The sequence below is a fragment of the Odontesthes bonariensis genome, chromosome 9 (genome assembly GCF_027942865.1).
Source record: "Odontesthes bonariensis isolate fOdoBon6 chromosome 9, fOdoBon6.hap1, whole genome shotgun sequence".
NCBI classification, from domain to species: Eukaryota; Metazoa; Chordata; class Actinopteri; order Atheriniformes; family Atherinopsidae; genus Odontesthes; species Odontesthes bonariensis.
The window spans coordinates 19935864-19956572 of NC_134514.1; the positions used below are offsets into that span (position 1 = coordinate 19935864).

General features: G+C 37.9%; 1 protein-coding gene across 1 annotated transcript in view; it reads left to right on the plus strand.

Moving 5' to 3' along the window:
- LOC142388382 (leucine-rich repeat and fibronectin type III domain-containing protein 1-like protein) overlaps positions 1 to 20709 on the plus strand; it is a 197832-nt gene that overhangs the window by 74228 nt on the left and 102895 nt on the right. The window contains exon 2 of the mRNA XM_075473557.1: positions 13204 to 13309. The gene's annotated coding sequence lies outside the window, so the exon portion shown is untranslated. The remainder of the gene's footprint in view (positions 1 to 13203; positions 13310 to 20709) is intronic.

Consider the following 20709-nt stretch of genomic DNA (forward strand, 5'->3'; position numbering starts at 1 on the left):
CAATTCAAAGCCCATACTTGCCCTTTTGTTACTATTGTTGACTTTTTATAAGCACACACAGAGGGTGTGCCATTACTTAAATGGAAATAACATTTAAATGAAGGCTGTATTTGTTTTGATTCAGTTGTTTTGCGTATATAAAAGTCATGAGCTGGTGTCGTTTAAAAAAGATTAAAAGTCTGAGAGAAGGTACTCCTGCCTGACTTGTATTTATGATTTCAAAAGCTACGCATAAGAGTATTTAAGTATTTAGATTAAGTCCTCTCTATCTTACACCAGTGTAACACTAGTTGCAAATTTTCTGGTGTTCGTAACTTTATGTAAGACTGTATTCTCTTTTGGGCAGTTGCACTCCCATTTAAGATACTTACGGAATACTAAAAGAAAGCAAATAAAAAAATGCTTTAAATAGGCCTAAGAAGCTGTGCAGAAGGTCCATGTATATAGTTGCTCTCTAATTATTCATGAAGTTTAACATTTATGGTATTTTCGTGAGTGGATGACATTTAAAAAAATGGCCTGGGTCTTGTGATGTTGCTTGTTTTAAATACTGCATCCGTTTTGCTTTGAACTAAATTGCTGTCTTTATAATGCATGTAGAATAGGAGTCTTATCAAAGAATATTCCATGGCTTCTGTGCTTAGGACATTTTAAGCAGGTATTAGACAGAAAACACTGGGGATTTTTTAGTAAATGGAAGTCTTTTGAGGAACTCCACCCAGCACATGTAGCAGCCTCAGAGGTGTCTCACAAGCAAATGACATTACACACAGTTTTGCAGATAAATCCCCATTATGTGTGCTTATGGCAACCTTGAATGAAAGCTTTAGTGAATGCACTTGACAAAATAGAGGATCTACATGTCATGCTGGAGAGCATTCAATGAATTAATTAAAAGTTGAAAGAGAATGCCTAGGATAGGAATAGTGACAGACGCATACTTCTATAGAAGTAGAGGCATAGAAAAGTGCTGCGCAGTTTTTCCAAGACAATTTTTTCCAAGACAAAAGCAACAAACAGGTAGATAGCGTTTGCCAGAAATATTCTGACAATATCTGAAGGACAATCAATCTATGAATCTGACAGCTTATGTGTTGTGAAATAACCATTTCGTCAAAATTTGCTTTCTTGTAGTGTCTTTTGCAAGACTGGTAGCCTTTCAGAAAAGATTGCCTCAGTGTATTTAAATGGGAAAAATACAGAGGGCTGAGTCAGGGAAATAGACTAACAATGTAAGCTGAAAAAAAAGAGGTGAAGAAGAAACAAAAGGAAGAGAACCAACCAGACCTCAGATGAAACAGTGAAAGACTAAATGCGCCTATTAAATTGGACAGTAATGAGGTCCAGGGGAAGCGTTCAGGAATGGACCGCTGGATATATGATGCGTCTCAGTGACCATGGCTCACTGCAGCAGTGTGTGTGTGCGTGTAAATGGAAGCTGCTTTATTAGTGAGGGTTGATTGGGTCATATTGGATGTTTAGATCAGCCTGCCCCCTTATTATTCCTGCAAAGGCACTGACACACATACACCGGCACGGGATGGATAACCATAAATCAGCGAGCACTGACCACTGTGCTGTGGCAATGAGGAGCTGGGGCAGGGTGCAGGGAGAGCTTGAAGAAACAGGGGAGCAGACAGAAGTGGGAGGAAGGAATAATTACAGCTGTGGGATTGAAGAAGGGAGGACAGAAACTATAAGATAAAAAGAGTCATGAAGAAACAGAGGCATTGGATGCAACTGAAGCATATTAAAATGAAGTTTGAATTTAGGCATTAATATCTGGATAAATACACATAGGTAAAAAGTGTGGAATGTATAAAGGAGGAAAAAATAATGTAGGGCAGATCATTTGAGGTAGTTTCATGGTGAGGGACAGAGTTAAAAAATGTAATGTAGGGGAAACAGAAGGAAAGAGAGATGATAAAATGGTGATGACAGTGAAGGTGATGGGAGGATGTTTGGAGAAAGCAGATTTAAAATTTAACATAAAAATGAACTAAAAGCCTTCTTAAATGTGCTGTTGTAGGAGGAGCTGTCCTGCAAAAACCTCCCTCTTCAAATAGCACTGCCAGATTTGCTCAGTCATAGCCCTATGAGAGCATTGATAAGGCCTCTGCACACAAATTCCATTTGGATGCTTTCATCTATCATTAAATGTATTGAAACGTGTTTGATATTCAGCATGTTTTATAGAGCAGTTAATTGCTATCTGAGGCATGTTTAATCCCTCAAAGCTACCAAGCATACAAGACATAATTCCAGTAAGTAAACTCTCACAGAGTAATTCACTTTGTTCCCATACACTAAGCTATTCATTTTTTTTGTTTACTGTATTGCCAGCATCGAAGTATCAAACTGGACTACTGACACACTGAAATACGCCTTTACTTTTCCTTTTTTCAGTGAAGAACTGAGTCAATCAACAACATCATGCTCTTGAATAATGATTTTTGTTAGATGTTGAATAAATAAAAGAAAGTTATGAAAAATACAGACTGGGTATGCAAAAGCCTCTAGAGTGTAAACATTTGTGACCTTTTTGTAGCAGTGTGAATGCTCCTTTAAATGAGTGTTGTTTTTAGACCAATTACAATTGGAAATAACATGATTAACCATGGACAACCTTTTTAACCACAGCTACAGATTCTTATGTTGGCCTCGTGGTTTAATTGTCAGTGTGGTCCAAATTTGAGGCATGTCAGTTGCTGTGGGATTTGCTGCAGATTCCAACCATGGTTCTCAGGCAGTTTATGAAAATTGTTGTTGTAAGTTACTGACTTTTCAGGGCTATATCAATGGACCATCTTATCACTGGGCCGACCTCACACAATATGACATGCAATGAGCCTGTGAGATTGCTGTATGTAAGGGCGTTAAGAAAAAAAAAAAGAAAAGGTAAACAGGTTGAAGAAGGCTATTGGGGAAAATGAGTCAAAGACACAATCTAAGTGCAGAGATAGAAATTGAATATAAAACTTGTCCTTAAAAAAGGATAAAAATAAGAAGTGGGAGCCAGTAGATAAGGAGAATGAGACATGATACCAGACTTAGACACACAGAGAGACAGAGAAAGAGTGATGGGTGAGACAGGCAGTATTATTGTGTGGGAGGTGGAGAGAAAGCACAGAGAGGTCAGGGTTAACAGCTATGGTCTTGCTTTCTCCCTAAGACCTAACGCGACCCATCGGCTCACTCTGATGGAACGCACAAACACACACACACGTAAACAGCGGTGCTCTAGGTGGTCGGGAGACAGAAATGGGGAGGGAATAGTCAGTAACCTGCATGAGATTTGGTCAATGTTGCTGGCTTACTCTCACCACAGCAGTTCTAAGACATATTTAAAACAAATAACTGATATACATGCTCTGAATTTTGCTTCCCACTTTTGAATACAATCTTTTCATATAATCAGCGTATGCTGATAGTGTTGTTATAGATTTACCTTTAGCGCCTTCAGGTCTGTGAATAGTTTTGAATGTATATTGTGACATCGCAGGAAGTTGGAAGCTAACAGGAAGTTTTATGAAGATCGTACACAATAAGACATTTATGACATTTTTTACAGCCACAAGCGTCACCACCTGAAAAAAAAATTGAGATTACATGAATAATTGTAAAGTGTGACCAGCCTAGCAGAGACTAGAGTCTAAGAACTAAGAACTTTGCGTCCTTTAAACACAAAACATGGAGGCATTTAAGGACCTATTTTCTCTCAAGGATAACCAAAAAACATTTGTATTTGTGACAAGCTAAACTTTTCAGTTAAAGTCATAATTTAAACAATTAAGTATCAAAGTATTTTCTCTTCATCTCTGCCATACTAGTATACTTTTTTGTCAGATTCTTTCAGTTACGCTAGCTCTTATTTACAAGAGAAAAGGCAAAGGAATGAAAAGTGAGGGCCCCAGAAGCAGCTGTCAGTCATCAGCAGTCATGTGGCAAAGCAGGCTGGACAGTGATTATACTCTCAAGATCACCACCCACCTACACACAAACACATCCACTCATACTGCACACGGTGCAGTGTAAATGTGGTTACAACTCTGTTGGGAATTTTAGTGAAGCCTTTGTTTGCCTGCAAATTGAAATTATGATTAGTGAAGGTAATGGTTGCAGATGTCTTGATTTCTGTCAGGCTTCTCTTTTTCTTTCTGACTCATATCCAGTCATTTTGAATCTCCCAAGAGACCAAAGACAGACAGATGCGGATACCATTCGTGCGAACTAGTCAAATCTGTTTACCAGCTCCCTCCCTCTTTCCTCCTCTCTACTTTCCTCTTACTTCTTCTTTTTCAGTTTTCTATTGGAGTCCAATTAAAATTTGGATCTGCTATTTTTCACACTTCTACCGGTTTCTTCAACATGATGAGCCGGTGGCCATGTTTCATTCAAATAATAAGTCATTTCTTTTCATCTATTGTTTAAAAAAGCGTTACTCATGATTGTAGTGCAGCTTTTCCATCCAATTGCGATACTTTTTTACCTTCAAAACAACGAGTTATTAACAGTCTTCATTAAGGTTTGCAAATGCTTCTTCAGAACATGTGCTGTCAAGCAGAAATACTTTGTTCAAATTTGAAGTATTTTGCCTTACTTTTTTATTTCCATTCAGTTTACTTCAAGTTACGGCATGCCACCCTGCACATGCTGCTGCCTCAGAATCAGAAATAAGTTCAAACATTTTGGCATCAACTGATCTTTAAAAGCTGTATTTAAACAGTACTACTAAAGTGAACGAGGTTGAAATCTGAAAAGTAATAGATGTGGTGAGGTTCTGATTACTGGAGCTACATCAGCCAGACGAGGGTACCATCATCATCATACAGTGCAAAAGTTTATGAAAGAGGTTCATTTGGTTGTATACAGCATGAGGCACACCTTATGTACACTGTCAACTTATCTCTGCTGATATGCGGGATAAATGTGTGGATGTGTATATTATGGACTGCTGTGTTTAGATAGATTCAACCCCTCCTCTCTTCTAATCTCTAATCTGTCGCACCGCTGGGGCACTATGTTTGTGAGTGGGTGTGTATGTGTGTGTTCTTGTTTTTGTCACCTCATGAGATCTTTTCTGATACAATCACCTACCTTGTCTGGACCAGTAGTCCTTATGGGGAACAATGGTTATAATGAGGCAGAATGTTTTTTGGGTCCTGGAAGCCAGTGCAGTGCACACATATACATATGTATGTATAAAAGCAGCCACAGCTGCATTACGGATGTGGGATTGTTTCTCAGTATTGCTCCATAGGATAATTTTCATCCTTATCCTTATTAACTTATCCTGATATGTACTTCAAGCTGATGTCCTGTTAAAGACTAAAGTCGGCCACCTTACATCCTGTAATATTTTTTCAAGCTCCAGATTACATCTACAATTTAAGGCATCACTACGGTTGTGGGATGTAATGTCACAGCTATGCATGTGACACTGTTGTCATGCTTTAGATAATGACAAAAAAACACCTCCAGAACCCATATAAAGAATCAGGATAGGGTAATGCAGGACCAAACAAGATGAAGACTACATATTTCTTTATGTACTAAATGTGATGAACACAAAAAGACAAAACAAAAACATCAATTTACATATGTGCTCCATACTTTCTGATAAAATAAAACAGATGAAAATGTCCCTGTTATAATGTTGCGTATTTCCTATTAGCCATGATACAGAGCAGTGAAGTAAATGTCTGGAGTATATAAATGTGTTTTAGTACTATAATTTTCAGGGTTCAACCACGACTTTAACCTCCTCTGATTCACAGCCTACACAGAGCGAAGGGAGAGATGATCCATCCATTTTGTATACCAAGTTAATCCAATTCAGGGTCACGGGAGAGATGGAGCCTATCCTAACTGCCAATGGGCGAAAGGCGGGGTACACCCTGTACAGGTTGCCACTCAATTACAGGGGCAACTCAGAGACAGACAATCATGCCCACTCATACTTACTCCTTGCATCAAAAACTCACAGCAGAAAGGCAGTTAAGCTGGGCTTCAAAACATGACACTGCTACCAGACCACTCTGCAACCTGGTGGAAATGATGGCGATTGTTTTTTTTCCAGGATTTTCAATCCGCACTTCGGCAACTTTACAGACAGAGTCAAGCAAAGCAAACGTGACAGAAAAAGAGAGCTTATCAGTTATTACTTACCAGTGGCAACAATTGAGCCAACTTTGCACCTGACTATCATCATGTTGTTTCTCTAAACTCTCTTCAGCAGTAAAATCCAATCTGGTGTTTATTCTTGTCTCGGGGTGTGTATGCGTATCTGTGTGTGTGTTCTTGTTTTTGTCACCTCATGCGATCTTTTCTGATACAATCACCTACCTTGTCTGGACCAGTAGTCCTTATGGGGAACAAACCTTGGTTTGTCTTTGGTCTCTTTGCTGCATCTGCCAGAAAGGTTATGGTTGTTATGACAACAGTGTCTTTTTTTCTCCTCCTACTTTATTTCTAGCGGCAACTTTTTTTAACTTTATTTGTTTTGACAAAAGTGCGTTGTTATCTAACTTCTCATGTGTTTTACGTGTTAACACAAAGCAATACGGTCTTGTTCTAGGCAAGAAACATTAGCTGTTAAGCACAATATTTCAGCCGTCAGGTCCTCCAGGGCAGTTTAGGGCCTGGGAATGTGCATAACAGAGGTTGGTGCACTTCAAAATGACTCATAAGCACATAGTTGACAGGTTCACAAACTTCTTAAATATTTGTACTATTCTTAAAAGCAAACATTTTCTAAACAGTTTTGCTCTTACTAATCAAACATTGGTTACAGAAGGTAAAGTTTGTTTAAAAATCAGTGTTTTGGTGGTTGACAAGCAATGCAATAATTTCATGTGCCACAGCTGCTGAGCATATTTATACCGTATGTGTCAGAGTGCCAGAGATGACATCAGTAAGCACCATAGTGTAACGCGTAGCCATAACTTTTAATGTTTTACTTTACAGTCTTGGTATCATATCACATTTTTCCAGAATTCCTGTGAAAATTCCATCACAATTTGACCTTTATCCTTCACAAGAACAACAGCAGCAAACACATTCACCGCGTCAAATATATAGTAAGCTGCACATATTTGCCATTGTACCACAAAAGTGGTCTGCCACTTGCTTCTAAGATGTTCATCTTAGATTGCATTGCTGTGTCGCAACAACAAAAGCAGAACAGCTGGGTTTTAGGGGTCCTGGTCTGGTTTGATAGGCTACTTATTCTGATTGTCAATGATGCGCACAGGTCTGATGGTCCTTGTTCTCTAATAAGTTAATCCTTCTAATGGAGTATTGCACAACAATATCGAGTCACCCCTCATCTCTTTATATGTTGTCAGGAAAACAAATGCATATAAGACAAAAAAATATTCTACCTTTCTTGAAAGTCAATATTTGGTATGACCATCTTTTTTCTTTAACCTAACCTGAACCCCCTTATTCAAGCTCTTATTGTCATTTCATTAAGCAGTGTCCAGGCTTCTTGAAGGAAGCCTTTTTGTGTCATTATGCATACCTTTTTTTCTCCTGCATTTCATTTATTTTTCTTGAGGTCATCACTTTCAGATAAGGTTTATCAGCCGTCGAAGGTTTTTTAGGCCTGCCATTTCTTCTGTTGTCTTCCACTGTTGTCCAGTTTCCTCAGGATTTGTTTGGGTCACTGCACATAATGGTGATATGTGACAAGTTTACAGCTAATAGCTCTTTTGAAATCACCTTTTTTCGGTGCACATATACTATATTTTTTATATATATATCTGTCAAACTGTGCTGGCACGTTTCAAAGATGCCATACAAAATGGGAACAGATCATGTGTCTTTCTGACAGGCTGTTTGTAACAAAGTACCTAAAGATACAATTCACAATTGGGTCTTTGCTAAGTTTTCTGTTATTTTTAGACAAAATACGAGCTCATCTTTTGAGCTAGGTGCTTTTTTTCATGCTTGGAGGATTCATAGGTCAGTGTTAAATGGCTTAACAAACAAAAAGCACATTACTGTTAAAATGAGCAAAAGAACGGCCGATGTCTAAAGAACAAAAAGACCATCAAAAAGCCTAGAGATCTATAGCTTAAGACCACATTAAAAGATTACAAGAAAGTCTTGTTGCTTTGAGGCAAAATATAAAGCGATAAGGGGTTGCTCAAGACTTTTGAAAAGTACTTTATACATTGCCTTGCCTTCTCATTTCTGAAAAGTTTTAATGAGATACACTGACCCATTTATAAAACTGAAGGCTAATAGAAAAGTCCACCTGAGTGTATTTAAGATATCATTGCTTATATGGAAATCACAGAAGGGTAGAGTTTTTTTTTTTTCATTTCTCTGTGGATCTCAGTAAATTAGTCCAACATCTTTACCTCGTTCTCAACATAATTACCCTAGACCAGTTACACTGATATGCTCACTCACTAAGGCAGCTCAAGCGATGGGACTGTAATCGGACGGAGAGCAATAAGAGAGAGAAGAGTGTGTCTCTGCTTCATTGTCTGGAAGGCAGTGTGTTTATGTTGTGTCGGGTGGAATACAGAGCAGAGCGGCGGACTTTGTAATAAGGACAAAGGATGATTATGACAATGATGACACGATAATTAGTGTGCATCTGAAAGAGGGAGTAAGGTGTGCATATCTGTGTGTTTGAAGAGTTGAAGGGCAAAGATGGGAGATATTAGGTCCAAAAAAGAATCCTTTAGTGAAGTATTTACACTTTAGCCTCATGGACTGTAAAGGTGTTGCTTGATGTTAAGTGACACTCACCTACTCAACACTGGATAATGATATTACTGTTAGTAACTTCAAAGCTGGAAATGTTTTGATCAATGTTTTGGTCTCAACGGTTTACTTTATGATTTTCAGAGAATTATAGATGAGAAGCTTCTAATATACCCCAGGCAGACATGTTTTTTAATTTTCTGTTTTTTTTTTTTTTTTTTTTTACTAATTTCAGCTTTTTTTTCAAGCTCAGAAAAGCTTTCATTATGCCAGACTGAAATGATATGACCCCAGTACTTAAAGTCACAGTTCAGTCTTATTCAGTAATTCTGTTTAAATGGTCTTTTTATCCTGGAAGGTGGCAAACACAAAAGAATACACAAATTTGCTCATAAAAGGAAATAGGTCAAACACACAGTGATTAATAGCAGTGGGTAAGAACACATCATGTGAATCAGTCATTGAGTAAGAATTGAGGAAAATTTAGTTATGACCATTACTCACAGTAGGAGAATCACACTCTTCATGTGGATAAATGCTGCCAGAATCCTACTGAGATAATTATGTTCCTCACATATCCTCACATATAAGTTTTTTTTGCCCCCCCCCCCTCTTTAGTTTGAATTCTCTCTCAATTTGATGCTGTTTCTGACCCCATTTTCTTCTCTAATATCTGAACATCTTAGGGAATGGAATTGTTCACATCTTTAATTTCCTCTTAGTAACTTAATAACTACCATTAGAAAACCGCTCCCTATCTTGTGCTGAGTTAGTCAGTAATTTACTGGGATATATTGGAACTGACAACAGTATCACAGCATTTGGCTACTTCAAACTCTTGAATATGGTGTTTACTGAAGCATGCCACTCGTTGAAATTAAAAGCTTATTTTTGTATGGTGTTATCTATCCTTCATGACATGATGCTACTTGCTTATGAAGGCCATGAAGTTGAATTTGTAGAGACCCTAGAAAGTCCATTATTCTATTCACTAATGTGATGCTTGCAGACACAATGAAGTGTTAGCCGGTGCTTGTTCAGTATGTGTTTAGAAAGAATATAAAAACTGGTGGGTACTGCTGAAGAGAGTGAAAAATGCTTAAACCACTTAGAAAAATGCATAGGCAGAAATGAGAGCCAGAAAATAAAGGCATTTTATTTTACAGATCTTTTAACATGGCAAACTAAGAGGAAAGTTTAGGGTCGGTTTAAAATAAGGTAGGGTGGCGAATGTATGTTTGAGGACAAATACATATATTGAGCAAAAAGTGAAGCATTGCATTTTTCTTTGCAATTATGTAGATTCATTGGGTGAGAAGTGACGGGAGTGCTTTACTGTGAGGGTTTCTGTTTTGTTTGTTCAGACATGAGGTTACTTTTTAAGAGTACTCCTTGTTTGTTCTTTTATGTTCAAAGCTAATATACGCGACAAGACTGTGAGCCATCACATACACACCCTATGGGGGCTCATCTATCTGTTTTATACTCACACACACTCTCTTTTTCCCACACTCTCTTTGTCACTCATAAACATCGAAAAGCACAGTCATGTAAGTACTCACCACACTCGCTGACAGGTCATTTTACAACCATATAACATTGCTAGTGCAGAGAGCAGTGGCTAAATATAGCAGCCGACTGAGCAGAATATCAATGGCTTTCAAGATCATACAACACGGACAAGCAGTAGGGTGGCTCAGATGAGGCAGTAAGGCTTTTTTTTTTTTTTTCCTTGAACATGTTCAAGGTCTAGAGATGGTCAATTAGAGTGAACGGAACAGATAAACTGATCAATAAATACGCCATCAGGTCTTTTAACATGTTAGAATTTTTACTTGACTTTTGCTTAAAAGTAAATTAATCATAAAGCAGCTTTGGTGTAGCTGTACTGTGAGCATTGACGTTGTTTTCCAAAATAACATTAAAAATATTTCCATAATGAATGCCTATGCATTAAAATGGGCAAATCTTTCGTCTGTATTCCTCCAAGTCGGACATCTTGCTGGAATCTATTGAACAATACACCAGTAATTAGCCAAGCTCTTTTATAACTTAAGAATGGAGTAAGTAATTGCATAGCACACAGGTTCAATTTACCCACTGAAATGCCGTTACAACCTTCTGCTCCTTTTATCTCCAGATTTTGTAGTTTTTATTTTGTTCAGCAGTCTTTGTGTACCTTTTGCTGGCTAGCTTTGGCCACATTTTCTCACATGCTGCAAAGTAATCTTGAGCAAATTAAACAGCTTTTTGAGAGCAGAATCAAATCTAAATGGACTGCATGCAATTAGAATGAAATCATCATAACCTTGGTCCAATACTTTTGTATTTTTATGGCTAATGGACAATTCTTAAACACATTTAAGAGAAACCATTTGTTTCACAGTAAAAACATTTAAAGGGGTAATTATGTTTCTCTGAAATGAGTGGTATGAAGAACTACAACCTCCTCTCCTGACTTGGATTGTGCTTATAGCCATCTTGGCAATACATAGACTGTTAACAAATACAACGCAGCTTCGAAGAAACCAATCTATCTTTTTGAGATATTGCAAATGTCATCCAGTACCTCCACGAGTGTGGAGTGCTTCATTAGTGGTTGATGCAAAGTAAATGCTTGACATGAGTGTAAAAGGAGGGAAGATGTGCTCCTGATCAAAAAGTAAAGGAGGAGGCTAATTAAAAATCCAATATCACGAGATACTAAGTACAAAATTACCTTTCTCTAACTTAAACTGAGGGGTTGAATTCAGTAGACCCAAATTACGAATATAGATGAGCAAATTAAAATTGCATCTTATTTTTTCTCCCACGGGGTTAACCAGCTTTTTTCCTCATTAAAACTGAGAAATCCTGTTTCATGTTTTAACCCATGGTTTTAAAGCCACCCTGCAAATGTTTACGATCATTTTATGAACCTCACTGATGCCAGAAGCGCCCGCCGTCTGGGATTTAACTGTAGCAAAGTATCGTGCCACAGAATATCCTCTTGTGTATTGTTGTTTTGAGCATACAAAGGTTTTGAGCTTAAAAGCCCACATAAATACGGGGAAAAACAGTTAAACAGTGGAGATGCCCCTCATAAAAATAATTAATACTTTTGACGTCAAAATAGCCTGTGTTTTGACTGTCTGTGTGTGATCAGCCAAACTGTGACGCTGACGTGCATGCTGTGGCTGCCAGCAAGTAGGAAGATTCCCATGCTGGTGCGGCTGTCAGTACACAGTGGGATGTGTTTTCAGGTCATACAGGAAAAAAAAAAAGTGTCTTTAATTACTGCCATTAGCAATCTGAGCTGTTACCTGACTGCCATGATGAATATGAGGACGATCAGCTGTCCTGTCACTGTGTCTCACATTGCTGTTTCATGTCTTGGTGATCAGGCACCTTTTAGGCTGTGCTGCGAGTAATAATTTTCTAATAACCTGCAGCTTGTTAGCTCAGTTGTCTTGGAAAGTGAATGACAAAGTGCCCACATCCTGCTTGATGTGTGAGCCTTTGTGTACTCTCCACTAAAACTCAAAAGTACAGGCTGTCAGTTTCATTTTAACCGTACTTTGATCAGTACTGGATGGAAGGCTTAAAAATGTGACATCACTTTTGCATCACTGCCCAAATTTTAAGGTTCTTAGAGTATTTGCAGTCTCTACACTGAAAATTTGTGTTATTTCCTGACATCTAGGTTTCTGCTTTTCACGAGTATACTGTAACTGGGGTCGTGATATCTTATTTTAGAAAGCTGTTGGTAGAGATTCCCTATGAGACAAGTGGATAAAAAACAGAAATAGACTACTTTAATGGCGGTATACAAAGTCTATACTTTGAATCAGATGCAATCAAAAAAATGCTGATATTGTTAATTACAGAGAAACAGGATTATTTGAGTACTCTTAAAAGTGTTACAATAGTTTCAGACTGTATGCTAGGGAGAGTTTTTAGAGGGTTTACAGATGCACATGTCCACATTAAATAAGAGTTAGCCATGGCAATTTAGCATCTTATCGTAGTGGGATTTTCTTCAGTTATGTTGAAAACTGATAGGATCTAATAGGATCAAATTTTCTGCTTTTGAACTACATGTGCAGAGATGTCATGATGGCGTATGTTTGATCCACTACATTGTATCAAAGTTTGCAATCTCCACAAGTAGTAAAGGGATTGCTAATAAGAAAGAGAATTCATGGCCCACCGAAAGATCTATCTGCTCACGTGTTGAAAAGAATAGTTTTGAATAAAATACCTAAAACAATCAGATGAATTGCCACTAGATGTGGCAAGAACATATTCATATTTCCATTAAAATGTTAAACTTCAATTACTTACTCTGGTTATTTATTTGTTGATTAATTCAAACAAAGACAAATATGGTATACAGTGGGTTACAACAAACTAGACAAACTGGTTTATATTGTACAATACTGCTGTCACATGGTGATACTTATATAAATATCTTGTTTTTGTTTCTTTCTCTGTTGTCCTCTACAGATCTTGGATCCATCTGCCTGGGCCATCTCTCTTTTCTGTCCATCCACTTGTAACTGCAGTTCATCTTCATGTTGAGTCTTAATAAAACACAGCACATCAGATAAAGGTAGGCAAGGATTTACCAACTGCTGTAACTCTAGAAATGTTTGCCCATTATGACCTATAAGGTGTGATAAATGAGGCCGCAAAATTAATTCCATTGGATACTGTGACACCATGGTTCCATTTTAATTACATCTCAACATTCATGAACGCTTATTGCCAATTAGCAGTTTAATGATCCCCTTTGGGTAATTAGATGAGAATAGGATATTACATTATGCTTTCATTAAGGCACTAACATATAGTTTAAACATTCTTTACACTAACTAATGACAAATTTGTCAATTCTGGGTGACGGGTAAACCTCACATTGAGGCATGTTACTTAAAATCAATGTAGATAGGCATATAAGTGATGAAAAAAAAAGATAGATAAATAATAAGAAGAATACAAATATCTAAAGAGGGATTTGCAGTCAATAAACATATGTTTTTGAATATATAGGTGAGCTCTCAGCTAAATCAAAGCAATATTGTTAAACAGTTTTTTATCTTGTTAACATTACCAACAGATGCTTCTTCTGAGGCATGAGGAAGCAATAGCTATAGAGAGCAGGAATAAAAGATGAGTGAATTTCACCATCTACTTAAATCTAAAAAATGTCACTGTGGTTCAGCAAACACTACATTGTAGATATTTTTTTCACGATGTGTCACCATTGCAGCAGAACCTTGTTTTCTTTGTCAATTTTTTCTGAACCAAACGATGTCCATGCTGCTCTGCTCTGTATCACTGTATGCACTGAAGCTGCCTAGCGTACCCTTACAGGTCCTTACAGGTTAGTTAGATGTGATCTTTTAGATTCTATATTACATTCCATAGTGTGATCCGTTTCCCTGAGAAATCTGTGTGTACAGTCATATTCAAAGGCAGAATAAGCATACAATTTACTATTATAAAGGAAGTTTTAAGGGCTAAGATACGCTTTGAAACTAAGCCACAAAAACGTCACACTTTTTCCGAGTAGAACTAACAAAAAATTAAGTTTCCAAAATTTGAAATTGACCTAATTTCCAGTTAGCTAGACAAATGTTGTCCTGTACACATACCTGCTTACAATTTTCCACCAAGTCAGCAAAATACAAACGAATACAAACAAATGTATGACTGCTCGCCTGCAACTTTTCATTTAACCAGAATCGGCAGTTCAGGGCACAAGTTACACTGAGTTTTATACAAACAACAAGCATCATAACACACGGCTCACATTAAATCACAACCACATCAACAAAGCGTAGCTGCATTTAAAGTGGAAAACAGCAGGTTTAAGATTACTCTGGATATGAGATACTCTGAAAACAGAAAGTTGGTGCATCCAGGAAGCAGGATGTGGAGCTGGGATTAGGACCAATCCTGGTCAATAGACTGCAAAGGACTATCTGTGTAAACACATTAGTCGAGTTAAACGTACACAGGGAGGCGTAGGCCTGAGGCTATAACACCAAACCAGGCAAATTTAAACCTTTATAATCCAGCTTGGTTTGGTGCCAGTGCAGAGCTGAGAGAATTTTCTGTAGTGGAGAGTTGGCAGATTGTCAGAATCCAGCGAGAAGAAGACTAAAATGAGCTGATAAGAAAAGCTATTAGGAAAAATATAGTCCTGTATTTGGTGAAAATACATTCACACTGCACCCTTTAAGAGTTTTCTTTTTTGTAAAATTTGTACTTCCGTCTCATTTTATTTTATTCATCCCCCAATGGGAGAAATTTAAATTTGTCAAGTAGCTCAAAAATATAAATATTTACAATGATTGTATATTAACAACAGCAATAATAATAATACTGATGAAAATAATACTACTACCAATAATAATAATAATAAATGACGAAATAATTAATTTGAAAAGAACATGTCAGTAGTCACTGTTAAAAAGCCTTATGGCTGTGGGGACAAAGGACCTCCTGAACCTCTCAGTCCTGCAGCGCAGAGAGATGAGTCTCTCACTGCAGCTGCTCCTCTGTCCTGCCAGGATGCTGTGGAGGGAATGTTTATTGTTCTCCAAAACAGAATACAATTTCCTCCTCATCCATTGCTCCATCACAGCACTGAGAGGGTCTAACCTTCTGCCTACAACAGAACCAGACGCCTACAGTTTTTATCAGTAGTGCAACTCCCCCAGCAGACACCAGCATAGAACAGTGGTACTACTGGATAGACAGTATGTGTATACTTAATGCCACAAAACATTTAAGTCATCAATCCCAGACACTCTGGTATTTCTTCATCTCTAATAGTTTTGGCTTTTTTTTTTAGGGACAAAGGAAGCCAGGAGCGATTAGTAATTAGGGATGGGAATCGAGAAACCCCCAGTAGTTCGATTCCATGGAATTGTTAATCCGCCTGCCTAGAGATCCCGTTTATAGGTTATGCTAATGTCTGCCACATTTGCACGATGACATCATGTGCACGCTTCGTATTTTATTTTGTTTCCAACATGGCGTCGAGTCAGAAGTGCCCCAAAGTTTGGTTATATTTCACCAAAAAGGACAATACTTAGACCAGTTGCAACACGCGCAGAGCTTTGATCACATAAAAGGGGGGAAATACCTCAACATGCTGAAACATTTGACCACACGGCATGGAATTACTTTGAACGAATGTAAAGTCTTTGACTCGCTGCTAAGCGATGGCAGCGATGGAGCTTGTGGCAAAGCATCTTACGTCTCAAAAGTCCAAGGTAACACCGGGCTCTCAAGTCTCATGCATTGAGCATGACAGTCATGCTTTTCAGTCTTTTGTCACTCACTTCCACCACACATTGTATTTCTCAAGCTGAAAAAAAAATTATAATACAAATTTCTCTGGCGCGCCGCTATCGCTATGGAAATGGTAGGAAACAAGCATGTCTCCCATGAGTCTGAGTAGAGCAGTTATTAATAACAACAAAACCAATAATAATATATTAATGAAAGACCCCATTCAGATATCAACTCAAGAACGGATTACATTAACTTTTGTGAGGATGTCACCATCACAAGTAGGACTGTTCACTGTTTCCCCAATAACAAACCCTGGATCACCAGCGACCAGAAGCATCTTCTCAACACAAAAGGGGGACTTCAGGTCTGGCGACAAGGCTGACTGGAGGAGGACACAGCGTGAACGGAAGAGGGGGCTGAGAAGGTGCAAAGACTCATAGGGACAGAAGCTGGAACACAAACTGCAGCAAAACAACATCAGAGACGTCTGGGCAGGCAATGATCCAAATCTCTGGGATCAAAACCAAAGATCACCAGCAGCAGGGGGGTAGCCGGGCCAGAGCTAACAAACTGAATTTGTTCTTCAATAGCTTCAGCACTGGACCCCCTGCTGGGCCATCCCACCTTTGTCCAGTCTGAACACCTCCTCGGCCTACGAATCCTTTCTCACATCTCTTTTTGCACTACCACCCCCAGCAGCAAATTTTACAAATATGAAAGACGACTCCTCGTATGACTGTGTCAACAGGCCAGGTGAGGAGACAGCTAGAGCAACTACACCAAGGCAAGGCTGCGAGTCTGGATCGCATCAGCCCCAGGGTCCTAAAGTCTTTTGCTACCCAGCTGTCTAGCATCAACCTGAGCCTGTTGCAGGAAAAAGTACCGGAGCTTTGGAAAACATCCTGTTTTAGTTCCAGTGCCAAAGACTTCAGTCCAGTTTCCCTTATGTCACACGTTATGAAGGATTTTGAGAGACTGGTCCTGGCCCATCTTGGACCTCAAGTGAGACCCTTGGACCCTCTTCAATTTGCCTACCAGCCTCATGTGGGTGTGGATGATTTCAGTTTCAAAACATCCCTGCCTTACATCTCCTTACACAACAGCTCACCTTCTGGTCTCCATTTCTGTACATCTGTTCATTGTTTCAATACCTTTTGATAAGTAAGTTAAAAACCATCTGTTGATAACTCTCTTTGAGTTTTCAGTTTTATTACTTTTTTATGTATCTATCTTATTTTGGCATTTTACTCTTTGCAAAATGCATCTGCAAACAAACAAACCAAGAAAAGAAACAAAGATGGATACAAAATCCTGCTCTCAGTGTGAGTGCATATGGATGATTATGGCTGTGCAGTCAAAGAGCTGCATGCATACTGAATTGCAGTCGAGTCAGAAGAGGTCCTCATGTAATTCTGCACAGGGGCTGTCGCCAGCCAACCTATTACTGCATATTAACTCTGGCTCACACCCCATTTTAGAAGTGGGTAAAAATATTTCATTTCAGTGGTTGCAGAACAATTTGTACCACCATCCTATTTTCTTTTTTCTTGCAGCACTCCCTGCTTTCCTCAAGCCACTTTTAGTTTCTGCCAGCACCCAGGGGGAATATTTGCCATAAGCAGTTTTTCAACCAAACAAAATGGCTCATCATCCAATAATCCAAATCTCTGTATGTTTGTTTTAAACTAACAGAGGGCAAAATAACCATTGCAAGGACTGGCATTTGAAATATATTTTCTATGTATTTTTGATATTAGTTTCCCTTATTTTGACAAGAACAAGATCAACATCCATTATCTGAAACTTCCTATTTGGAATTCATGACATTAGAAGAAACTTTTCAAGACATTGAGTCAGAGAGCTTAACTTTTTATCTCCCTGATTGTTTTATGTTTTCTCAAAATTGTTCCTTTGAACCATACAATGATACCTCTGACAATACAGAAACCTGTGAAACCTCTATAATTTTCCAATCTGAATTTGATGTATGCAATTTAGTAAAAGTTTCAGCTGATGTAAGATTAGTTTTCTTGGAAATGGAAGGGGACTGATGTTCAATTATTTGTTATTTAGAGTCCACATTTTTAGAGATAAAGATGCACATTTATTGAAAAACCTACAAAATCGTAATAGGAAACAATTACTTAAATGTGTGTGAGATTATATCTTTAAGGGTGTATGGATACTTGTGTGACGTTTACTCTTTTACACAGATGTGTCCTCAAGGGCCTTTGTTTTGCTGCTGGAGTGTAGTAAATGTGTGTTCACATTGATGAGTGTTGATTTGATTTGTTCAGATTCGCTGAGGAGCAAGTCCCTCATATGGAAACTTAAGTCTGATGTTTTGTTTGAAAAATGTCCCCTGATTACCATCCACATTAGGATGGATGTTACTGATAAGTAGATGGAAACCACTTTATTTATTTAATGTTTTATTTATTTTCTTTTTTTTGTTGGATGCTGTATTCACCTGTTTCTGATGAGAGTTTCTCCAATTATGAATGTAATTATTACCATTAGTATTATCATTATTATCATTTTGCTTTGCATGAATACATGAAACTGCGGTTGTTCATGAGTTCTTATTTCTGAACTGAACTAGGTGTTTTTTAATGAATGAACATGAAGTGAGCGCAGCTCCCCCATTTATGGAATTGAATAATTTTCTTATCGACACTGAACGTGTCATGCTGAATTGTACCTGCATGCTCCCCATGGATGCACTCTCCAGCAGAAGCCACAGACCTTGCAATGATTTCTGCCCCAGTCAAAGGCATATACAATTAATGCAACTGCATTGGGACGGTTACAGACACGTTTAGTTGTCAACATGTAAAACTATACAGCAACATTCTGACAGTAGACGACATGGCAGAAACTAACAAAAAGTGGCATACTAAAACAAAGAAGTTTTTCAAGAAACTATAGAAACTTAGAAACTAAGAAAACTATGATAAAGGAGGAAAAAAGAATCAAGCTTGCCAGCTGAATTGCTGTGAGTGATGACAGCAGAAAGCCAGAGGAGAGCCCGTGCAACGTGAGCTGAACTTTTGTTTTGGCTTCGTATTCACTGGCTCTCACCTGCGTCATGCCCGTCCACTATGCATGATTTTGGTGACTTTCCTCCACACCAGATTTGTTACACAGCTGTTGCTCTTGTTTCTTAGTTTCTTTAAAGCATGACATCTTGTTGTTGCTGGATATTATAAAGCATTTTTTTTTTACTACTGAAGTATGATCTTATATTAGTTTGAGGTTAATTGTGAGACTGATGTCTTGATATCTGCTGGCTAGTATACTTTTTTCATCATGCAAAAATGAATGTTGGTTGCGCACTTAAAATATTTCTATTTTAACTAGATAAATGCAGAGATGTGCAGGTGTCTGAAAGTGTTTATATACCAACAAACCACATTCAATATGTTTTTCCCAAACTCCTAAGATGTAATGTAGGTGGTCAAACATATTACACATTTTTCATTGTATACATCAAAAGCTCAATAAACAGTATTTTCTCCAGCTGATTGTAATTTACAATTCTGTGTGAACTTGAAACATATACTCCATAACACTCTGTACGGTTGCAGGTGGATTTACTGTCTACGACAGAACAGTTTTTCAACATTTCTGAACATTTTTATGGTTTTTTCCATGAACTTGTAATTTTGCTCATAAAAACGTGACCGCTTCTATTTGTGTTGAGGTCTAACTGTGCTGTGAGTTTATGCACCAGTCTACCAGTCCATTGAATTGATCAAGTTGCCTTGTAAAGACTACATGATAAATCAGTGTATGATACCGCCAGTAGACATACATACATAAACTAACTTAATTATGTGTCTCGTCTTAAATGATTTCCTGACCCTACAGATGTAAACGCTATTTATCTAAAACGTGTGACATACTTGAAGTGCAGCTCATCTCTCAGGTGAAATTCCACACCATAACAGCTCTCCTTTATGTGTTAAATGTGATTAGAGGATCCTCCACTGAACATGCTGTCTCAGCAAAGCAAACATTAATTTAATGCAGATTACATGCACAAATTGCAGAAAATTGAGTAATCAAGTTATGTACATACAGGGTTTAACAATTGAAACATAAAGTTTCCTTTAATTTCAACTGTAAAGCAACCTAACAAATGATTATTACAGGCGTCAAGCTCTTGCTTCAAGTACACAACAGACACAAAGTCAAAACTGTCTGGCTTTGTTAATAGCAAATACTGACAAATGTCTTAAGACAACTACAATGCACACGATAGATGTATGTATGTGAAAAGAAGAAGAAGAAGAAAAACTACAAAAAAACACATCCGTTACCACTCAAGTTTACGTGAGACAAAATGGACGCCATGACCACAAAACATTAAGAAAGGATGGCTCTTTGCATTAGGCAAGGCAAGGCAAGGCATCTTTATTTATATAGCGCATTTCATACCACAGGCAACTCAATGTGCTTTACATAAAGACAAGGCATTTAAAAGAACAGCATAAAGCAGCATAAAAACAAGCAATTTAAAGAAAAAAAAAATAGAATAAAAATTAAAGCAATCAAAGAAGAGGGGAAAAAGAAAAATATAAACTCAACCATAAGCACACCGAAAGAGAAATGTTTTTAACCTGGATTTAAAAGTGCTTACAGTTGTGGCTGATTTCAGTTCTGCTGGTAGTTTGTTCCAGTTGTGTGCAGCATAACAGCTAA